The sequence below is a fragment of the Grus americana genome, chromosome 3 (assembly GCF_028858705.1).
Source record: "Grus americana isolate bGruAme1 chromosome 3, bGruAme1.mat, whole genome shotgun sequence".
NCBI lineage: Eukaryota > Metazoa > Chordata > Aves > Gruiformes > Gruidae > Grus > Grus americana.
Genome location: NC_072854.1, coordinates 96,211,911 through 96,235,411, shown reverse-complemented (window position 1 = coordinate 96,235,411; position 23,501 = coordinate 96,211,911). Strand labels below are relative to the sequence as shown.

The following is a 23,501-nucleotide window of genomic DNA, read 5'->3' as shown; positions in this document are numbered from 1 at the left end:
GAGGCCTTAGGTACAGAGGGATCGCAGCCATAATCTTCAACAGTTTTGTTTTTGTAAAACATCAACTGTGCCTAGATTTGTTCTGCCTAACTGTAGCACCGAAATTGGAGATAACCTCTGTCTTCCTGTAGGGAGCTGAGGTTGACAAGGCTCCAAAAGTAGGCATCTTTATTAGCTCTCTTAAAGTTGGAGGGAATAAAATTGTGCCCAGAGCATATTAATATATTTTCAGTGTTACTGTTTTATACTCTATGAACAACACACTTCATTTTACTTCAGATATCACTGTTAATGTCCTTACCTTCTGCAGAGACCATGCAGAAGAGAAATAGGCAGCAACCAACTCTTAAACATTTTCAAGTAAGAGGCCTGACTAGTAGGGTTGATGATGTAACCAAGGCAAGGACAGACTCCCTCTGTTTAGAGTCACAATTAATTCTGAAACCATCCTTTCTCTAAAAATCAGCTTCATTTACAACATTTCTTTAAGCTTTCCTGTAGTAATAAAGCGGGTTTCAAAAGAAAACGTAGTCATCATTTAAGTAAACAACATCAAACTGCAGCGTAAAGAGGCAAAGAAGGAACAGATGAGAGTATACAAGCATTCTTAATTCTGGCATTTCTTGGGTTTTGAGTCTTTGACTGCATCTGTGATGCACATTCTTGTGTGTGGTTTTTTACATTTATTTACAAAACACATACGCACTTTCATATGCATACATATATTCACAGTGATGGGAAATCAAGCTTAGTCCTTTAGCCCCATGTCCAACTTTTACTGCTATGAGCAATTTCATTTACTTCAGAGATGTACATAATTTGGCCCTCATTTTAGCTGCTTCTTGTCTTCAAGTAGTTTCAGACATACTGTTTATTTTCCTCAGGGAGATCTATTCTTTGGCTTACCTTGACTGCTTTTACTAAACTTGTTGTAGGTCTCCAGTTAAGTGAAGTCTACAGCAATATCTGAAGCCTATCATAAATTCCTTTATCAGAGTGATTTCAGTAACATACATGCTGTTCCATGATTAACAGAAAGCCTACTCTGATGACAGAAGAGTTTAAGTGTTATTGTCACCTCCTAGTTTGTACATCATCATGTCTATTCAGGGTCAAAGGAAATGAAAAGTAAAATTAAGGGCTTTTCCCAGATCTTTCAATAGATGGTTTCCTATGTAGGAATGGATATGTTATATGTAATGTTGATGTGGTGTTTCACTATATACAGCATTCTGTGTGTTTTCAAGAGTGCATCATTAATAGCATGTAACATGGGAAGCTTGTGTTGAGCAGGGATTGCTGAAATCTGTAGCATACGTCTTTCACAGTATTTGCAGCCCTGGCATCTATCTTGGCTTTGTATCTTCTCCTGAGGACATTGTTTCTGAATTTGCATCTCTCCTAGAGAAACCACAACAGGGACTCCTTTGTCTCTCCGGTGGAATCCTGAGAATGCTATCTGAAGTGTTAGTGTAACTTTATCTGTAGCAAACAAACAAAAAAAAAAATTACTGTCTTTTTCTAAATGTCTGTCTGGTCTTCCCACCTGGCCAGTGGGAGATAGTGTGCTGGGTTACCATTTAATATGCATCTATGTTGCACGCAGTGAACTTACCATGCACTTTCAGTGAAGTAAGAGGGGATTGAGGCTATGTTTACTGAGTCTTTGTAATAGTCCTCAAAGGCTGAAAAAAAGCCCTGTCCAACAATAAGTTACTTCTGAAAGCACTTTGTTTAACTGTAGCACTCTTTTTCTCAAAGAATTTCTGGAACTGCGTATGAACCGTAGTTGAAGATTTTTAAAACTTGGTTACCTAAAGCAAATTTCCTAAAAGATAGCTAACCAAATGGGGCAAGTAGTTGAAAAGTCATTTATGAAAATTCCAGTGTCTGAATCCAGTGTGAGGCAGAAATTTATGCATTATTTTAAAATAACTGACAGTCCTTTTCTACAGAAGTGTTTGACAGATTACTATTGCATCGTAAGGTCATTTATTTCAAGTCAGTTGTCACAACAAAGCAATGCTAGATGTTGCAAATCCATAGATACTTACCACCTTGCTGCTGTGCTCAGTGATAAAATATATGGATGGTAAAAATGTTGATGTTATTTTTTTAGCCATTCTTCAGAATATTCCATGAATGGGAAGAAAGGAATAAATATCTAGGAAGACTAGAACTGTGAAACTTAGTAATAAAGCAATAGTTTAAAAATAAAAACACTTGCTGTGATGTATTATCTCAGATATAAATGGTTCACAGAAATTATCTACTAAACTTTCCAGAAGAGAGCCAGCACAGCAAGTGATGTAGTCCCTCAAAGACGGTGTAATGAACACCTTCCAGGAATAAAAGAGGATGGCTTTACAAGCAAAATTTAAAGAAAAACACATCCCCGTTCTCCATTTTACACCCAAAATCATACCTGAAATATAGTTATGTCAGTTAAGTGATGGATGCCTGTTCATAATAGAAGCTACTAATTTAATAGTTTCCAATTGCCAGAATGCTATGTACAGCATAGCTGGAAATACTGACATACAGTCCAAATATTTCTTATTAAGATGCTGACTGCAGGAGAACTAAGCCCTGTCAAAATGAAATAGTGAAGTCCTCTGTCTCTGATCTGTGAGATAGTCTGCAGGTAGGAATGAATGACATCATTTGTTAAGAAAAAAACTTACCTGATTTCCCCTAAGGAAGAAATGCTGATCCACCAGGATGGTGTAGAGCAGCCGATGCCTTAATGAGAACTGCTCAGCAGTGTGTGACACTTAGGGCTTGGATCCCCAGATATGTGGTTCATGGAGCCTGCTGGGAAAATGAAGAAATAAATAGGATAACATTACACTTAGATTTATGTGCATTTCTTATTTCTGCAGTTTAAGCTGATGGTAATGGGACGACTAGTCTTACCAAAAACTGTGGTATCTGTTTAACCTTATATGTTAGTTTTCCTCTGCCACACAGAAGCAAGTTGCTTTCTGTTCACAAAGAAATCAATAGGGCAGAGTCTGACTCCATAATTAGTGAAATTTCTCAGGTCTGGAAAATATTGTTCAGTAAATTTATTCCTTGGCTACTTTTCCCCTTTACACCCCCTCCCTCATTCCAGGAAAATCCAGAGACTCTGCCTTAAAATGTAACTCTGCTTAGAGAGTAAACTCTTTACTGCCTGCAACTTTCCACAGATAAATAACATCACAAGGCTAGCAATACTGTTATCATTCCTTCAACAAACGAACTCTACTTTCATACCAGGGGAAAGAATTAGTGCAGCTATGAGTGAAAGAATTATCTAGTGTTCTGCTAGCTGAGCAAATATTTATTAGGTATACAACAACAAAAAATACCTCAAAGACTTTATAATTGATCATATAAATCTCAATAAAGTGTCATAAAATTGAATGATGTGCTACCAGAAAAAAATTGAAAACAACCATTGTGTTGCTAGAATGCTTATTTCCAGGTTATTGTTTCTGATCTTATTAGGTTTTTCATAATTCACTTTTTTGTGTGTGTGATTTTATTTAATATGTTTTGAACAAAGGTTTTATTTTTATTGGATTCAGTGAGAGTGAAAGGCTTTTAGATCTTTGTAAAGTTTTAAACAGGTTACAAACAAGGAGTGATTGATTTAGTATAGACTAGAAATTTTTTTATGCTGCATCCCAAGTAGGAATCACGTCAGACTATTTCCTGTGTCTGGTTGGGGTAGGAAAAAAAAAAGTTCTTTATCCTGTCTAACAGTTTTGCTTCCCGTCCTCATCAGACTAATAAGATTGCAACCAATAGAGAAAATAGAAAAAAGAATTTTCTTGAACTTCAAAAGAAGTTTCAAGTTGTGTATTCTACAAAGGCTTGAGTCAGTGTTTTGTCCTAGTCAATGTTTGTACATAGACAATAGTATCTAGTACCAGTACTCTAGCAGTTTACTTGGTCAGTGTTCACTACTGTTAAACACAGTACATCAGCCTCATGGCTCGTCTAAGTAATCACAGATCCATTGATTCAAGTGAGTTTTGGCTTGCTAATAGCAGTGAATAGGTTGGTGGGTTTTTTTAATATGAGATCATATTACCAAAAGCTTGCCAAGAACTTAACACCATGCTGGAGTTAGGTTTGTAGACGCTTACTACATCTTGTGACCTCAATTTACTTAAACTTACATGTTTTCTACTCTGGTAAGACATAAATAAACCAGCACTGGAACACTACACAAGCTGCAGAGAGCACAGTGCAGCTCAGGACACTTCCATGGCCACCCCTTTCTGAAGGATAAGTGCCTTGTCCCTCCATAAGCCAAGATCACTCTGGCAAAGGTCCAGCAATTCGTTGTGTTGTGATGGAAAGAAACACTTGGAAGCAACCAGTTCACTGTCCAGGATGTTAAATATTTTTTCAATAAAACAAGACTGCATTTAAGTAAGGTGAATGGGCTAACTTAAGCCTCACCAGGGAAAAAAGTGGTAAGGCCATGCTGGCTAACACAAAATTCAGTGACTATGAAGGGCAGAATACCTAAACCAGGTCCAAGCTGTCTCACTGTATTTTAACCATCATATCCTCTAGTTTCTGTGTAATTAAAATTAAGTGGATTTATTTTTTCATCATTTCATAACAATCAGCCCAAATGGCATCTTCCTGGGTTTGGTTTTATTTCCATGGTATAGTAGACTCTCATGTAACAGACCCAAGGCGGTCTGAGATCCTGTTTTGCTTGCTGTGAGGGGGCTGCCTTGAGGCCTTAGAAGGAGTAGGATGAAGTATAACATGCTCCTGCAATGACCAGGTGTTGAATGGACCCTCAGTGATTGTTGCCAGACTGCCTTTGGGGCTCACCGGGAAACCTTTGATATACACTTAGACTCTTTTTCTGGCGGGGTGGATTTAACTAAAGTTTGGTGGCTGGAGGAGAAGGGCATCTGCTTTCAGTCGTCTGTGGAGCATTCTATTGTTGACATTGGGTCAAAATTAATTACTTTGCATTTTCTATGGTTTATTGATGTGGGGTTTGTGGAATTTAAAATTTAAAATATTTAGTAAAAACAAGTGTTTTGCCACTACTATCTTTGTAGGAATAAGACTGCTGTCTCACTTATAAGTAAGGATAATATCAGAAGTGCAAAAGAAGCTGATGATTATGCCGGCTCTGATGCCTTGGTAACTTGCACTGAAGTGGAAATTCACCCTAGTGCTGCACTGATTTCAAAACTAAAAAGGACTTGTAAGGCGAAAAAGCTAAAAAGGTTCCACAGTAGTAGTAAATTGCTTGTGGTGTTAAAATGCCAGCTAGGCAGTACATAAAAATGGTGCTTTAAATGATACTCAGTAAAGGAATTATTTCCTGCCTTGGGTGGAGGGACTTTCCTCATTCTTATGGCAGCATTGCAGCAAAAGATGTCCTATGATTGAACTTACCAGACTGAAGATCTTCCCTTCTGCTGTGCTCTTGAAGTACTTTTAAAATCTCTTCATATTCTGTGGAATTTCAACAGTAACACAACATGTAAACCACTGCACATACCCTCAGAAAATGCACATCACTGAGTGCAGTCTGTGCGCTTGCTCACAAGCTGACTTCACGCTTATAAGAACTTGATCTGATAGATTTGACCAGAAAGCACTTTGAAGCTAGCAAAGCAATATAACCTATTAAATACTGATAAAGGTCTATTTCTAGCAATGTAATTAATTTAGCAACAAGGTAATAAATGTAGACAGAAAAAAAGGAGTCGGAAAGCTAGGAGTTTTCTTTCTTGCTCTGGCATCGTGTTTTTGTGTTACTTCCTGAACTACAGCAGCTAAAATCATTTTATTGTTTTATTCCTGCTCACTGCAGACATAGAAACATGTTTTGGTTGGCTTCAAAGTTAGAATGAAAAAAAAAACCAAAACCCACCTGATGGGGGAATGGAAACTTTTTTTTTCCCCAAAAGGCATATGTGGTTCTGTGAGTCAGTGTCAAGTTTATATTTTTTCCAATGTACAATAAGTGAAACTAAAGGTGATCCCATGTCACAAAAGCAAAATGCATATATTTTGGAAAATACTTCAGAAACAAAGGTGGTTATGCATTTTTGTGAAATTACTTTAGAATATTCCTCTATCATTCTCAGTTTCAATATTCTCTTAGGAGGATAATCTTGTACAACTATAATGTTCCACTACATTATATTATTCTGCATAAGACTCCAGTTGACATAAATACCTGTACTTTGAAAGACTAAGGATTTTTGTTTGGGTGTTTTTAATCTGCAGCTTGAAATCAATCTATTTATGTAGGTGTACATCCCTGGCTTTGTTTCTAGTATTTCAGTGTGATCAGAAAATATGTACAGGTAAAAGACCCAGTAGAAAAAATTAGGTCCCATTCTGCAGTCAAATCTATGCAAATTGACCTTTCAATCAATGCAGAGTCTGGAGATCCATCTGACTGGAGGCTTGGAACGATAATGAGCTTTATTCACAACAAGCTATTCTAAAGGAGATTATTATTTTTTTAATACCCCACTACATTCTTGAAAGCACAGGCTTTTAATGAAAGCTTGTGGTTGATCAATGGAATTTTCTGACTGTTTTTACATTTGATCTGCATTGTTGCACATTAGCAGATGTCACAATTCATTGTTAGATGCAAAGGAGAAGGCTTTGAAATTCTTTTTCAGAGTTGGAAGACTTGATACACACAAGTTATGTGACCCCTGATCACTCTTGGTTTTTCCAAACATTTTTGTTTAAATATTTTCATATATTGATGTTAGTTCATGAATCCTAAATGCAAAATTTTCAGAGCCAAGTATGAACTGAAAGCCTGAAACAAGGTAATCTGCAGTCCCTTTTCCAAAATAAAATGAAATTAAACATGAGCTTTATATTTTATGCTATCATTCAAGCTGCTGCAATGATAATTTCAGTCTTTCTGCTGATGATGCCAATATCACCTCCTTCATTGTTCTTTCAAAATAATTAGTATAATAATGCAGTTATTCTTTAAATATATTGCCACCTTCACTAGGATAATGATCTAGAAAAAAATCGATTTTGTGTATGTCTTTGTATATGTGTATATATCATGTAAGGGTTTTTGTAACCTATGAAAATAAGAACCATCCTACCAGGTAAGGTCAGTGGTCTGTCTAATCCATTGTGTTGCTACTGACATCATGCAAGAAAAGAGACTGTTTACAGAGGGCATATAGGTGCCACTTTCTGCAGTCTATTCCCTTCATACTCCATCAGCATCCAGAATTGTAGAAGGATGTTAAAAGGGAGTTCTCTGCCTTATCCCTTTTACTATCTGCTTATGGATCTATTGTGCATGAATGTTTCTAATCCCTATTTTGAAGTAGCTGATACAGTCTGTCTCTACAGCTACTGCAGCAAATTCCTGAAGTTCACTAATCACTGTGTGAAGAAACACTTTTTTTTACCCATTTTACTACTTACCAGCATCTAGTTTTACAGGATTTGGTGTATAGGAGTTCCACATTCAGTTTATCCACCATCTTCATGATTATGTTAATCTGTTAATCTCACTTGTGTTCTTCCTCAGCCCCCAGATTTTAGTCAGGTTTTGTATGGCAGCTGTTTCATCCCTGTGATCATTTCAGCTACCCTTCTCTGTGCTCTCTTTACATCCACTGCATCCTTCTCGAGCTGTGTAGGCCAGAACTGCACATGATATTCAAGATGTGGGAACATAAAAATTTTATGTAACAGCAGAGTAGTAGCCTCAGTTTTCTACTCAGTGACCTTCCTGATGTTACTCAAGATTTTGTTGGCTTTTTTGAGTGCTGCTGCACCATGAGCCAATGATTCAGAGATGCCATGGTTTAACCCCCTCCGGTAACCGAGTACTACGCAGCCGCTCGCTCACCCCTCCTCTGTCAAGGGGATGGGCAGGAGAATGGAAAAAAAAAAAAAACCTCGTGGGTTGAGATAAAGACAGTTTAATAGGATAACAAAGGAAGAAAATAACAATAACAGTAGTAATACAAGTGATGCACAAATGCAATTGCTGACCACACGTGAAAGGGGAAAAAACCCAACCTGATGCCCAGTCTGTTTCTGAGCAGCTTCCCCAGTTCTGTGTGGAGCATGACATGATAGGGCAGGGAGTATCCCCTTTGGCCAGTCTGAGTCAGCTGTCCTGGCTGTGCTCTCCCAGCTTCTTGTGCACCTGGCAGAGCCTGAGAAGCTAAAAAGTCCTTGACTTAGTGTAATCACTACAACTACCTAGCAACAACTAAAACATCAGTGTGTTATCAACATTATTCTCATTCTAAATCCAAAACACAGCACTATACCAGCTGCTAGAAAGAAATTTAACTCTAACTCAGCTGAAACCAGGATGAGAGGACTGTCTGAAGGTTCCAAGCACCAAGAAGTTTCTCCAAAGTTTTAACTCTGTTCCAAGTTCAGCATCACGTTGATCTGGTTTCAGATATTTTTCCCTTAGAAAGAATTTTCGCTTTAGAATTATCTATTATGAAGCTCATCAGAACCTTTTTGCCCACTCAGTTTGAGTGATCCTTTTTGGAGTTCCTTAACCATTTGCACAGCATCTGACTATTTGAAAGAGCTTAGTATGATCTGCAGATTTACACGTTTCATTGTTCAGTCCCTTCTCCAAGCCATTGATAAAGATGTTGAATAAAACTGGACTCAGAAGTGATCCCTGGGGGGACCCTACCAATAAAGTTACATTTTTCCGCCAGTAAATTTGTTTGTAATAAAGATTTGTTAAGGATCTGTGAGATGAAATAGCTGTATCCACCTATAAAGTTGTTCATGTACCAATTCCTCTAATCCTAAAGAAACTCCCTCAAGAAAAATCCTCTCCTTCTCCTTGCATTGTTTTTGCCTTATTTTCTCTAGATGTGATGCCACACTCTACTCTCTTCACCTGCATTTCCTCAGCTACTACTTACAGATATTAATAATATTTCTTTTGCTACGCATAGTCACCGTGTTCAAACGAAAAGTGTCACGTGAGGCATATTCCTAAAAATAGTCTTTCCTCCAACAGAGTTTACTACCCTATCTGTGGTGCTTGTCGGTGTGTGTTGGACTACCTCCCAAGCGTTCCTGAGTTTTGGGTTGGACTAGAAACAATGCTATCAGTGTTCTTTTACAGATGAGGAAATGGAGCATAAAAAAGTCAAAAAGTCATTTACTTTTTCTGTTTCCACAGTGGGATCACATGCATGACACTCACTCTGGGAGCCAGGGGACAGTTGTCCTCACAGGTTTGTCCTGGTGAGGTATATCTTTACATTGGTGTTGACATATGGCACAGCTTAAGGGGTAGTGACAGTACAGGATTAAGGCTGAACCATTTACACTGTGCCACTGTCCTGGATGGTAATGCTCCATTTTGTATCATTTGTCTTGAGGCTCTTATGCTGGGTAAGAGAGAAGTTGCAGTCTTTTGGCCTTTCCACTCTAGGAGTCCTGCACGCATATTATTGCAAGTCAGGGTTGGTATGAACTTAGGTTTACATTAGCCCCTCATTTCTTTAAGGTGAATAAATAAAAAGTCATTTTGAGGGGATTTTAATTCAAAGATTTACTGAAATTGTTGAGCAAGGTATGTTTGCAAACTTCATGAATCATGGCCAGGTCTTCATTTCTGAGGTTAATTCATTCCATCTGTTTGGTAGCATTATCTGCTTCTAATGGCACCAGATGGCTGAAAATTTTGTGATGGGAAAAATACCAAGAATCTAGTGTAAATTAATGTTTCCACCTTGTAATTTCTCTCTCTTCTGCTTTGAAGGCTGTTACCTTTTCTGTTGAACCTGGAATTAAACTTTTCTGACCTGGATCCGTTTTGTCATATCTTTAAGTATTTTTCAGAAACATTTTTCCTTCTAGATTTACAAAAAAGTGGTACCACTTAAGCTATTTCAGTAACTGTCAAAATAGGAACTTTACTGTATTCATAAACATATGCATTCCTTTTTCAGTTTATCGTACAGTGCAACACATTCTGCAAATTCCTGATACACACATCTTTCTTTTTTATGGGCATTCTGCAGAGAAGTAAACTGCCAGGCTATTCTGTAATCATCTTTGATGTTGCAATAAATGCTGTGTTCTTTAAAGTTTTTTAACCTTTAACTAGCTAAAGAACAAATCAAAGCAGCAGATTTCTAGATAATTTAAAAAGACTATAGACACAGTAGATAAGTTGAAGTCTGTGTTTGCTGTGTATCAAAACACTTTCCCTTCATGGGAAGACAGAAATTCATTGGGCAGCTAACAGACAGACTGAACTCAATTTAGAGGCCTCATTGATAAAATAAATGTATATTCAAAATGTGCAATTATTTCCACAGCCAAGCATGTATTTATAGGACTAATGTTTTAAATTAGCCATGCTTCCGTATGCACTGAGGATGCCCAGTGAATATATGCAACCTGAAGCCTCCATACGTATGCTGCTCCAAGCAGCAGGTGCAGATCTGATCTCACAAAAGCTTTGCCCGAGTCAGAGGTCAGTGTCTGCTGGTGATGTCCTCTTGGCATCACTTGATGTGTGTCCCCGCTCATTGCTTCAGGGGAAACTTGCTGAGCTAGTTTTAAAACCTACTGACATTTTACTGAGTCTTAGAGTGAGTTCAGCCTTACTCAGTCCAGAGCGAAGTCCTCATCTGTAACCTGTCAGGCACTTGCCATCTCCATAGTAAGCCAAGGCATCTCTCCCTCCACTTTCTTTCCCATAAGCAGATCGGCTAGTGGTTAAGTCATGCAGGAGACAACCTGTGCTTCAGACAGAAAATCTTCCTGTACCTGAAATCCCTGGGGATCACATTGTACCAAACATCAATTGCCTTCATTTGGGGGTTTACATTTAATCACCATTGGTTCAAATTTGTCTATACCTTTGGAAATAGACATTGCCTGTCAGCAAGAGTAAGGGCCAGTCTGCCAGGTACTGAGAGAGACCCAGCGCAGGCTAGGCTCGCTGATTGGCACAGACCCACGGGGTCCGAATGCGACAAGCAGAGCCAGGTGCTGGTAAGGGCGTCCATCAACAGCCCCTGGCATTACGAGGGGATGAACGACGTCCGAGGTCCACCCGGGAGCCAGGGCCAGAGGTGCAGACCCACGGCCCTGGGCTGGACTGAAACGGGGCCCCCACGGGCAGTGTTGAGGGGTTGTCCCTCACCAGGGGAGGCTGGGCAGGGACACTGGGGCCTGTAAGTGCCTTCAGGATCCTGACTCTATCACTAGCAATTTTTTAAATGCAAAGAGGGTTAAATGCTAAATTTGAGGCTACAGAGCATGACAGTGCTCAGCTCAGTGGAAAGTCCTGTACTCAGATAGTCTGTCACGGTCGTCATCTCCCTGTGTCAGTTCATGTGGTAGCTCTGTATACATGCCGGCCTCTCACCACTTGCTGAATAGGAGAATCTGTGCATATGTATGTTATTTTGAAGTAGACGTATTTATTCGGATTTGTATTAATTGTGTGAAATATTGACTTTTTTAGTCTTTATTTATAGTTATAATTTAATTCTCCCTTTTTGTTGTGGACTTGTTGAGGTTTTTTCCTGCATGAGAGCAAATCAAAGCATGAAACGCTGAGTTTGTGGGTGGAATAGTGGTGTGTACAAGAGACACAGGAGAGAGCATATGAAGGTTAAGTTTCCCTCTCTGGCAGCTGCTGTCTGCAGAGCAGGTTATCTGGTTTCTGCTTAGCAACAGAGGCTGCACGGGGATTTGCTCAGAACATTTACCCAGGGTGGAAGCTCTGCCTGTAAGCTGCTCTTCATACTGACCTCCATCTCCTCATGACAAGGGAATTTTGATGTTGTCATGTTTCCACAGAGAGATTTTAAGAAAAGCACTGAAAATCTTGAGAAACTATTATATGTTATCACTATCTAATGAAACTGTTAACTGTTACCTAGAGCAGCCTAGGAATAAGAAAGGTAATGTAAGAGGAGATGAAGAGAGGACACGATTTTGTGTTTGGCCTTGCACCAGGCATGAAGGTCTTTTAGCCTCTCTCTTCCCAAATAGCCTGATTCAGTGATAATTGTGTCATCCTCTCTGAAAGAAGGATACACTTCCCAAAGTGCAGATGAGCATCTTGTCTTTCATTGCTGCAGTCAATACAATGAAGCTTGCCCCATGGGAAATAGGCTGGGCACCTGTAAAAAGTGAGGCCTAACATGTGCCGGCCCTGGAACTTACAAAAGTGAGGTGGTTCTTGAGGTTTCAGCAGTGGCTCCGGCCCTCAGCAAAGACTACAATTTGCTTGAGTTAGGCAGTGGATGCCCTGCAAGCACTTTTCCTAGCGTTGCTTGGACTAGTTGTCGTGTGGTTTCTCCCTGTACATCCTAACTCTACCCCTCTTGGCATATACTGAGTCCCTGTGCAGAGAAGCTTTCAGTCTGTATTACTAAGTACAGTATCAATGGAAAGTTGGTCTGTTATTGGGTCTTGTTATGGTATTTTATTACAGCTAATAATAGTATGCATTTGAGCTCAAGGTATTTTTTTGTATATATACAGTCGCAAGGACTAAGCTTGAACTTGAGGAAATGAGCATCAGCATGTTAATGTGCCTGTCACTGTTCGAGCACTATGAATTAATACCTATAAGAGGGATCCTGAATAAAAAGCTGGAATTAGATATTTCTGAATGGAAACATTTCTTAACTTACTTTAGAGCAGCAACACATCTATTTTTGCTGTCATAATTATTTTGTTCTGGCTCAGCCACGTTCCATAAAAGACAGGCTTTTTGGTAAAGACTGCAAAATAATACTATGCTGTTTTTCTTTCATGTGAGTAGAGACACAGTTACTCATGTTAATGTCTCATTTTAAGGAACTTGAAACCCTCAGCAAGGTTTTGTTAGTACAAATGCAACTATTTTTTACTATTCAGAACATCATGTTCAAGTAAACTGTAGACTTTAAGTTATTTCTGGCATCCAGGGCATAGTTTGTGAACTGATATGACAGTATCTCATATAAATTTTCCATCTGGATCATCACGGTGCAGTAGAAGTTTCTTGCTGTGTTGTCAAGCTAGAACCAACTGTTGTCACTGGCTGACCTTTATTTTTAAGTACGTGGGAACATTACTGAAACACTTCACATAATAGAAAAGAGCTGTTTCTCTGGTAGTGAATATCTTTATGTTGCCAAAGACTTCATTCATCTCCTCCTTTTGAATGGAGCACAGGATTCCCTGTCCTCCCCCACTGCAAACTTTCTAAAAGTATAAATGAGCCAATTTCTTACCACTTAGTCTCACAAAATGTCCTGTAGGAGTCAGTGGCCTGGTCCAATGAACCAAAGTTAGAAAATCAAGTCCTAAAACAAGGCCAGAGAATGTTTTATTGTGCTCTGACTTGTGTAAAATTGCTGAATACAAAATACTGTGTGCTGCTAGGTGTGTCAGTGAATAACCTTTTTTTTTCCCTTTTGCTTGGGGAGAGAGGAAAGCTCTATACATCTGTGCTTTCTTTTCTTACAAAGATTTTAGCTTTTTGGTGATTTTTTCTAAGTGAAATTCTAATTCTGAAAATGTAAACAGTTAGTGAAATTTAAATATAAAATATGCTCATGGATTTCTGCTGTAGTGCCCATTTTGGTTCAGTTTGCCTGGTCCTCTTATATGTGACTGGAAACCATATGTCAACAGATGACTTTGGGTAGCTTTTATACAAGTAACTCATTGGTAAAGATGTTGTAGTTTCCTCCTGGATCATGGCTGATGGTTTCATAGATCTGAGAAGACAACTTCTGCCTTTTGGTCAGCTGATTGCATCCCTAGAAAGAAAAAAGCACTGTTGCAACATATCATGACTGTGATATAAAGACTTGCCCACTCAGTTAATTATTTTTGGTTGTTTTGTCAGCAATAATGGATAATTTCTCAGAAAATTATTGTCAGATGAGTGTTTTGTTCCATCGTTTTCATTATCTTCCTTAACTCGGTTCCTTTTCCTTCTGATAGCACTGCTGCTGGACCAACTGGCTGCATTCCCCAGAGCGTTCTCTGTTAGTTGTGTAGCATCTGATGCATTTCCCTGTGTGCTCAAAAACATAAACTAGATGCCCCGACAGCATAAGAAAACAGAAATTATAAAGACAAGAAAGGTTCCAGAACCAGCCTAGGCACTGAAGAGGCACCTAGGACATATGCCATCTCTGTGTAAGCTCCTTGGTAGAACATAAACAGGTTAAAAGTTGTTCTTAGAAGTTGTGAAGTGCCTTCAAAAACTATATAGTTACTTCTAATTGGAAGACAGTATTTGTATTTTTCCTATAAGAATCAGAACAAAGGAATATTAATAGCTGCCTGCACATTGTAACATTTTCTGCATAATGACGTTTTGCAGGCTTGATACAGTTTTCTGCCATGTGCATCAGGCCATTAAATGAGAGGTCTTTAAAATTATCTCACCAGAACAGTTCTTTTTTCCAAACAACACCAAAAGAAGATGAGATCAAAGAATTTCATAAAAGGCGCTTTTCACAGCTTATCTGTCATCAAATGAAGGTATTAGGGAAATGGCCTGAGAAGCTTTTCCTACTTGATACCCCTTTTGAAGTGACTAGAACTACAAAACACACCATTTCTGCAGAGGATTCCAGTTGTGTTTCTCCCTTGTATAAGAGGAAGGGCACAAAGAGCATATTACCCCAGCTGGCACACTTCTGGAGTCCATGCTCTCGGGGCTTGCTTGGGCTTTCAGGGAGCAGGCAGGGGTCAGGGCTGCCGCCCCAGGGAGCAGCAGTCCTTCCCCAAGCTCATTGTGGAGCTTATGGCTACCAACACTGCATCTTGGGGCAGAGACTGAAAGATTTGCAACAACTCCCGGAAAAATCCAGTGACAACAGAACACGTATCTCTCCAGGATAATTTGGGGTTAAAGATTTTCCCAAAGTTAGAAGTCTTTTTGTTTCAGTTCATTTCTAAGGTTAGATGGTAGGGGATCAGGCTGATGAAATGGCAATGCATATAATTTGTTCTGCATCTTCATTGCATGCCCTCAGCTAACAAATTCCACATATTAGAGCATTAAAAATTTAATGCTGACGTAAACCCCGTCTGAGCTAAAGAGAGTCTCACCACTAAGCCCTGTAGATACTGTGTCAGAATATTAGATATTGTATTACAGGTGTCACAGAAAACATTCACATACACAGAAGGCATATCCTTTAGTGACTGAGAACAAAAATCAAAGTTGTAATTCTTTTTTAAAGGGGGAAGAAAAAAAACAAAAACAAAAAAAGAAAATCTTTGCACTCACATGATAATATTTTAGAGTTTTAATATGAATTTTTGGTCTATTCAAGAAACTCAAGTAGAGCTAGAATCATATGTCATATTCTTGGTGAGTAAAACGCTCCATGGAGAGCAGGCTGACAACTCTCCACCTGCTGTTTCTGTACTGCATTGAATTAGTCTAAACTTTATCTTTTTTAAAAACAAAGTTAATGAAATTTTGAACCATATTTTCTTTTTATTTGCCCTAGTATGAGCCTGATACACCAACTAATCCAATGCATAGTAAATTCAATCCAGATAGTAATCTGACAGAATTCATTATCTGAAAAAACAGTAGGAAGACTGTATTAAACATCAAGTATTCATAAATTATACAGGAAAAAGCTCTGTCTAAGGGACATCACCTTCATCTGTTACTCTAATGCATATGATTGTTAGTTGCAGATTCTAGGGTATAGATTTTATTCATATCCATATTTTATCATATTCCAAAATTTATGGTACAGATGAAGACCTGTACATTTCAAAAGTGACATCAAAGTCAGTGGATTTTGCTGGCCACAGTAATGTGGGGTTAGATTGTTTGAATAATTGAAACAATCAGCTAAACTTTTCTAGAAGTATTAGTTCTCAGGGGATAACCAAATGGTGCCTTTTTTCACTCTGTATGAATTTGGGACACACTGGTTTCTCTTCATTTTGGTCAGTTTTAGAGTATTGTTGGATCTGTCTTTGGAAAAATCATTAAACAAGACTTCCTTCTTGAAAGCCAGTCCAGGTAAAACCTGATCATCCCTTGACATTTCTTGAAAAGAATAGGTGATGTCCATGAGGTCCTGGCTAATTTTTCCTACTTTGAATTGTAAGTTGTAATTTCCCTAGTTCTGTGACCTAATGCTGGTACACAGTTAGACCCCACCTCCAGCCAGGCAGTTTATCTCAATGTACATACACTAGCCATATTTCTTCCGTGTTGAACAGTACTATGGGATGCGTTAGTGGCATGAAAAACATGTTAAAAACTCCATTCTGTTCCAGTATCAATTGATATTCCGCAGGGAGGCAACATAAATCTCCCATGACAAAAGCGACATACCAGGTCTGCTTTATGAAGATTAGAGATCTCAGACAAATATCTTGCTTTAAAACCCTTCTCCAGCAACTCACATTATAGATGAGTAAATGCTACAATGCAAGTCTTTACAGTAATACAGTGTAAAGGTTTTGAGAACCTCTGTACTGATTCTGAAAGCACTGTTTGGAAACTAATTGTGTTTGATTTGTAGCTTTTTCGGGCCCTGCGTATGGTATGGTATGATAGGGTAGAGAGGGATTTTTAAGAATTATTTCAGTGTCTCAAGGAGAGCCAGCTATTCTTGAAATCTTTTTCAAGACTTTAAAAGTGTTTTTTTTCCCACAGGCTCTCCATTGACATAATGTCTGGAGTCTCTATGAACGGACTAGAAATATTTTGTGATCGGTTTTCTAAAATCAAGAAAAATCAATATGCAGTTTTTTGCATGAGAAACAAAAGTGGAAAGCACTGAAGTGTTTCTCTGAAGGTAGTATATAACTTGCAGCACAGTTAGGAGTTGATACTTTGAGTAAGGTAAGCACCAGAAGTAACACAAATGATTTGCAGCAGTGAAAAGAGTTCCCAGTGGTATTTCCTCTAAGTACTGAAATAGACTGCCAGTGGAGGTCAAGGAATGCTTATCAGTGGTGATTTTTGAGAGCTGATCAGATTAATTTCAGGAACTATTCACTACTGGCTTCTGCAGTTGACGGGGGGACTGAGAAGGGAACAGAACATCTCTGGCACAGCAGAAGACCCCGCTGCAATGGGGTGCAGACAAACCCACTTGCCCTTCTGCTTCCTAGGTCTTTGTGGGCCAAATGGAGTCCGCTCAGCAGGGCGTTCAAGTTCATGGTTAGATCGCTGGCTCACAGTGCCCAGAGACTGCCTTGCAGCATTGAAAAGGTTAGTTCCCCTTGGCTTAGGTACAGCTGATCCTGCCTGTCAGCTGTGGGATAAACTAGGTGACCTTGTGAGACTTCTTTATCCAGTTTTGGGTGGTTCTCTGATTCTCTTGGGTCTATGTCTTAAGTTTGAGGTCACTCTTTCAAGGGCAAAAACTGGATTTGAAATTGAATATTGGTCAATGCTGAGTAAAACTGAACAAGAAGTCCCTAGCTATAATAATATTCATCAACTTCTGATAAATTTGGAGTGTCTGGTTGACAAAAAAAATCCTTAAATACAAAATCTGAATGCGTGCATTTTTTAAGTGGAAGATGCAAATATCCTATGTGATATTTAAGATAGCAGTTCCTATGTACAGGGCATTTATTCCAAGAAATGTGAGATTCATAGAAATTGTTCCCTTCTTATTTGGAACTCCATGAAAGCACTGATACAAAACAGGAAAAACAACACAATTAGCCCTGAGTATAAACACTGAAATCAGAGACAGATAACGTGTCATAGTGTCCTGTTGAAGATTGTTACTGTAAACTTCAAAAGGAATCTAATGAACAGGGGAGAGCTTTTTGTTGTTTTCTTCAGTGTTGTACCTGATTTTTCTCCTGTTTTTATATTTGTCCCTCCTAATGCTGGGATTGTGGAAGATGAATCCGCCATCCTGGTTAGTCTTCTGCTCAGGGTCTTGAAGGTTTGCGGATAGTTTTGTGTACAGTGTGCCTGTGCAATTTCCAGCAGAAGCAGGAAATGTTTATTCAAGTTCTGAGGGGTGGGACAGTTGCTGAAGTTTTCGGTAATTTTAAACAAACTGTTTGAGCATCCTGTTTAAAAAGAGTTAAGTAATCACAGTTTTGTACTAGTTGGAAAAGAATTCCATACATGCATGATATGAATAAAATATCATCTTACAGAGCATACCAAGGTTGTAATATATTTGTCTGGTTTCTTGTGCAATAAAAGTTATATCTTTGACTTTTGTTTTGCAACAAGTTTAGTGGCTAAACAGATTCCATTATGTAACAGTACTCTACTAGGATATGAACTATTTTGTATTTAAATTTACCTGTATTTAATACACATACTAGTTTTCTTGATATTTTCAGTAGCCTCTGCAGAAATCTAATTCAAATACAACTTTCTGAAATTGGGAGGAAAAAAGTATATTCACACAAAGAACTTCATTTAGGGAGCTAGTGAGAATCAGGAAGAATTTATTCACGGCCAGTTGTATGTAAACATAAATGAAGGGGAGAATGGTAGTTGGAGTAGGTTGGTAAGATTTATCCATCGTGAATTTTACTTAAGGAGTCCATGTTTGATGCCTCTCCTCAATTCTCTGGTTTTAAGTGTTGCAAGGGTTGAAGTGGGAGACGAAAACGAATAGTGAAAAGGCTTGTTCTCAGGCTTGTAGCGTGGATGCACATCTGAGATTTGAAAGTGGGAGACAGATTGGATGATTTATTTTTGTTTTGTAATATGCCAGTAATGAGGCTGTTCTGAACCACATGTTGGGTCCCCCAGCTGGTAGGAGTCATCTGAAAGAAAAAAAAAAAAAAAAAGGTTCTACTCTTCAGACTGCAAGATTGCAGTGATAATTGCACTTGGCCTTATGTCTATCAATGGATTGTCTTTAAGCTGCAATCTAACGTTAATGAGATTTTAATTGGAAAACAAACAAAGGACAGACAGGTTAATGACTGATAACAATTTAAAAAAAATCTTTTGAGGGCTACACAATAATTAAGGTAAACAATACATCAAAGTGTATGTCTAAGCTTTCATACAGGGTTTACGTAGAAGCTTGTTCCTCAACAATGGTATTATTCCACGTCTAAACAACTAATAGACTGTATGTATAGTGTCATCTGTTAAATCAAAACTGATTGACAAGATTATCTGGCCTTACTAGTAGGAAGGTCTTGATCATTAATCACACCTCCACAAAAAGGAAGTGGACTGAGTCTGTTATGTCCTGAGAGTTTATTAGTATTGATGTTTCTGGAAATCACCCCCCTTTGCCCAATTAAAAACTTAAACATTATTCCAAAAGAAACAAAAGGTAGAAGCTCTATCCAATGGAACTCATAACATCTAAAAACAAGCAAATATAAACTGGCAGGAAGTGCATATCATATATAGGCTAGTGTTAACAAAACATATATAAATGAAACTAAAAATCAGAGAACGGTTTTGAAGAGGTAAGGTTATGACAGTTATCAGAATAAAGAGTAAAGGATTAATTAGAAGGATTTACTGTAGAGCTAAAGGGTGGCTATTTTGAATGTCAAAGAGGATGAAAAATAAAATTGGGGCACAATTAAAGGAGTGGAATGAGAAAGAAGATGAAACAAGGTTTCTAGTTTAAGTGACAAGCGTGTTTCTCCAGATAGTGATAGGGACAGAGACTAGAAGAGAGGTTGCTTTTAGAGTCCAGTTTCGAAAACATAAAGCATGCAGGAGAGTATCTCAATTAAGAAAATCAAGAGGTGAGACTGGAATAATAGCGATGTTAAGACAGGCAGTTATGCATTCCAGTATAGTAGTTAAGCCATAGTCTAGTCAGAAAATACTGTGGAAATACAGAGTGAACTTGAACCTTTTTTGTCCTGACTTCTAGCCTGTTTATTGCATGTCCACTTTGCTTGTAAATTCCATTACCCATGTTCCCTGCTCTGTTTTTCTTTTTATTTATTACTTTAAGTATTCTCATTCAACCATACCTTTTGAGAAATTCAAGGAAAAAGCAGGTATGATTAAGGGCTAAAATAAACCCTGTAAAAGAATCTAATTACTTCAGAAAACATATTGACTTACTTTGCAGTGCTTTTTTTGCTTTATAGGTGCCAAGAGAGGATTAATCTATAATGTCTTTGTTTGTGATTGGGCCTCTTATTTCAGTTTATATAATTAAAGAGTTCCCAGGACTGCTTTACATTTATTTTGTTCATCAAAACATACTTCTCAAATGTTATGAAAACTGAGTTGAAAAACAATGCAGTCCAAACCAAACCCATTCAATTTTCTTTTGGAACACTATCAATGATAAAGTCATACCTTGTATCTCATTTTTAACTGAGTAAACACTGTCTTGTCCCTTAATAATGCATAATTTTGTAGGGCGTTGACTTTATATTCCCCACTTCAGTGTTTGAATACATCCTGGTGATACATGTAGCAAGATGCATATAATCAGGCATAATACAGTTGTTTCACAATTACTGCCTGAGGATGAAATCCTCTCTGCACTGAAGTCACAAAGGTCTCATTGGGTCACTCTGCACGTGTGCATACATTATGACATAAAGGAAATAGAGTGTTAGGAACCTATATTTTGATAACTTTTCGTGAAAGATTGGGAAAAAAAAAGTTTAAGCAGCAAAAATCAAAATAGTGTCTCTGTTGTTGTTGAGGTTATGGGAAGCAGGAGGAAAATGGACTTGCCAATCGCAGCTCATATTCATAAAACCTTCGCTCTTCTCACGCGTCCTCTTTTCATGTACGTTTGGGTCCCAGCTGACCATGTCATTGTCCTGACCAATGAAGGACAAGAGAGTAGTTTTAAGAAAGTAGTTTTTGTAGAGACTGATTGTATTCATCAAAAAGGATGGTACCTTCTAATGTTGAAACTCTGGACTGCCATGCATGTGCATGTTGTGCATCTTATTGTTTACTCCGTGTTAGTGGGTGAGAATTAATACTTTTTTCCTCTCAAAATCAAGCTCTTTCCCAGACTCATTGTAAACATAGAACAGAACTTTCAAACTGGGGTTTTTTGTTGTTTTGTTTTTTTTTTTTTTCCTGTGAACTCTTATTAGGAAGCTGAAATGTGTACCCAGGAAAGCTTGAAAAATAACTTGAAATATGAATGTACAGCAAAAAAATGCAACAGCAGCGCAATTTCAATCACTGAGCTGTTAATTGTGGGTTTAGTAGGTATACTTTTGAAGAGGTGGTCAACTAAGCTGCAGAGTCTGCCAGAAATACCCCTTCAAATTGAGAATGGGATGTGCATAATAAGGAAGATGTGAAAGAGGATAGGAGAGAGAGCACTCTCCAGCTCTGGGAACGGAGCTGCTGCTAAAGCTTTTGTTCAGACTGTCTAATGACAAGATATTCTGCTAAACAATCCAGGTTACAGTTTTGCTTGGCTAAACTGGAAATGCCCTACAAAGGACTGAACTAAAATAAAAGAACTTGAAGTTTTAACTAAACACAATTTCTGATATTTAGAAGCAGCAATTAGGCATTTGGTGAATGTCACAAAAAACATTGGTTCTGTTTGGATCAAACATAGAGTATTTAGTATAAAAATGATACAATGTATATCCTGACATGTTAGGAAATGGCCCTGATCTATACAACTATGTAAACCAGCCTATTTTTTTTTTTTTTTGCACCATCCCTAGCAGTTGGAAGAGTGGTGGCATCACGGTTGAGAGCAGCAGCTCCCAGCTCAGTGGAAAGTTGAGGATCACAATTTGGGAGTCACAGCTGTAAAACACAGCACAATCACTTGCATCAGCATCGTTTGTTTTATACTTGTGATAGAGGGACCGAAAAAGGTAGCAATGTTGCAAATGAGTATGGCTGCTCGGAGGAATGTGAATTGCAGCTTCCTTTCCCACTCACATCCAGACTGTTGACTTTGGGAACGTTAAAATAGCAATGTAAGAAGGTTCAGTTTCAGCAAGTGTTAGAAGTTACTTTAGCCAAATGTTAGCCAGACACTCCCCAGCCTGCAGTCCAAATGGGTTTTGTACTTGAAACACTGAACTATATCCATGTGAGATAATCTAAGGTAATGTGTTGCAAAGGGACACTCGTACTGAAACAGCTCATCAGAGATGCTCTGTAGTGCAGTGATGAGCAGCCTAACAAAGGACAATGTCTGCATCTTCTTCTTAGGGTTGTTGTATCCTCTTATGCTACATTACGGTACCAACACAGCTATGCTTTTGATTGACTTTATCACAAAATTGACTGCATTTGGTGTTATCCTTAAGCTCTAGCTTCTGAAATCATAAGACCATCTGAGAGCTATCAGATTTTCTTTTAAAAGCAAGGTGGTAATTCTCATCAATTCCAGACAGAAATCAGAGAGACAGCACAAGGACCCATATTTTTGCTTAAAACAAGCAAAGGTGATATTTAAAGCCTACAATAATATCAAGGGATCTGCACTATGATTTTGAATGTTTCTTATCAGTAGTATTGAGCGTTGCAAAAAGAACAATGGTGTGGCTCTAAAGCCATGCTCTTTTGGGTGTATGATACAGCTAGAAGCTTTGATGTTATTCTTTAGTAGGTTTTCCTTACTAGGGATTGGTAAGAAAAATGTTGGAAAATGTACCAAAGTTTTTAGTAGTGTTTTACCAATAATTCCAGTCTGCCTGGATCCTGAATTTGATCCAGTCTGGCGGTTTCTGTGTTCCCAAGATATGGGGGGAAAGGCACAAGGTTTTTTTTCTGCATCCTCTTTCTGTAATCAGCAAAAAGTCAGCCAAACATTTCTAGCCTCCTCCAGGAAACTTCCCTGATAAGTAGAACAGTTAGGCACTTAATGAGCAGGATTAATGCACATGCTTAAGTTTAAGGATATTTTTAAGTGCTATGCTTTCAATCTGAGCCGTAGAGTAGATGATTAAGAGCAAACAGCAAACATGTATGAATTTCTGGACTCTTATATATACATTATGTAATCTACAGGCTTGGATTCACTTGTGGGAGGTTAATGAACTTCCATCTTCTATTGGTTTTGCTCGTCCAAAGCAATGCCACATATTGTCTCTTTTTCTTCATCCCAGCACACTAGACATCCTGACCTAGAGCCAAACTGTGGTGTGACGTGAAAGTTGGAGAGTGGCTCCCTTAGGTGAAGTACCATGCTTACACACCTCTCTATTGTGTGGCAGGAACGAAATGTTTGGGTCACATGAGCTAATGCAGAGCAAGGAGTCTATGCTTAAATCTGTTCTCCATGTCATATGAGGATTACTTCCACCTCTGTCTGAACTCTTGTGCATATAGATGTAGATATTTTACAGTAAGAAAATAAAGAATGTGGAAATAGGCTTAAAACAAAGGGTGAAGGGGCAAAGAGTTGATGATTTAGGGCTCTTAGTACAGATTAGGGAAAACTATGAAAATGTATAAGAAACATTTACAAAAAATAGGATCTAAATTATATCAAGTGGATGTGTGTCATTTCTTTGCTTATGCCTTCATCTGCATTGTCAGTTTAGATCATAAATGGTTCAAG

General features: G+C 38.3%; 1 protein-coding gene across 1 annotated transcript in view; it reads left to right on the top strand.

Moving 5' to 3' along the window:
- PRKCE (protein kinase C epsilon) overlaps nt 1-23,501 on the top strand; it is a 300,404-nt gene that overhangs the window by 220,618 nt on the left and 56,285 nt on the right. The window lies entirely within an intron of this gene.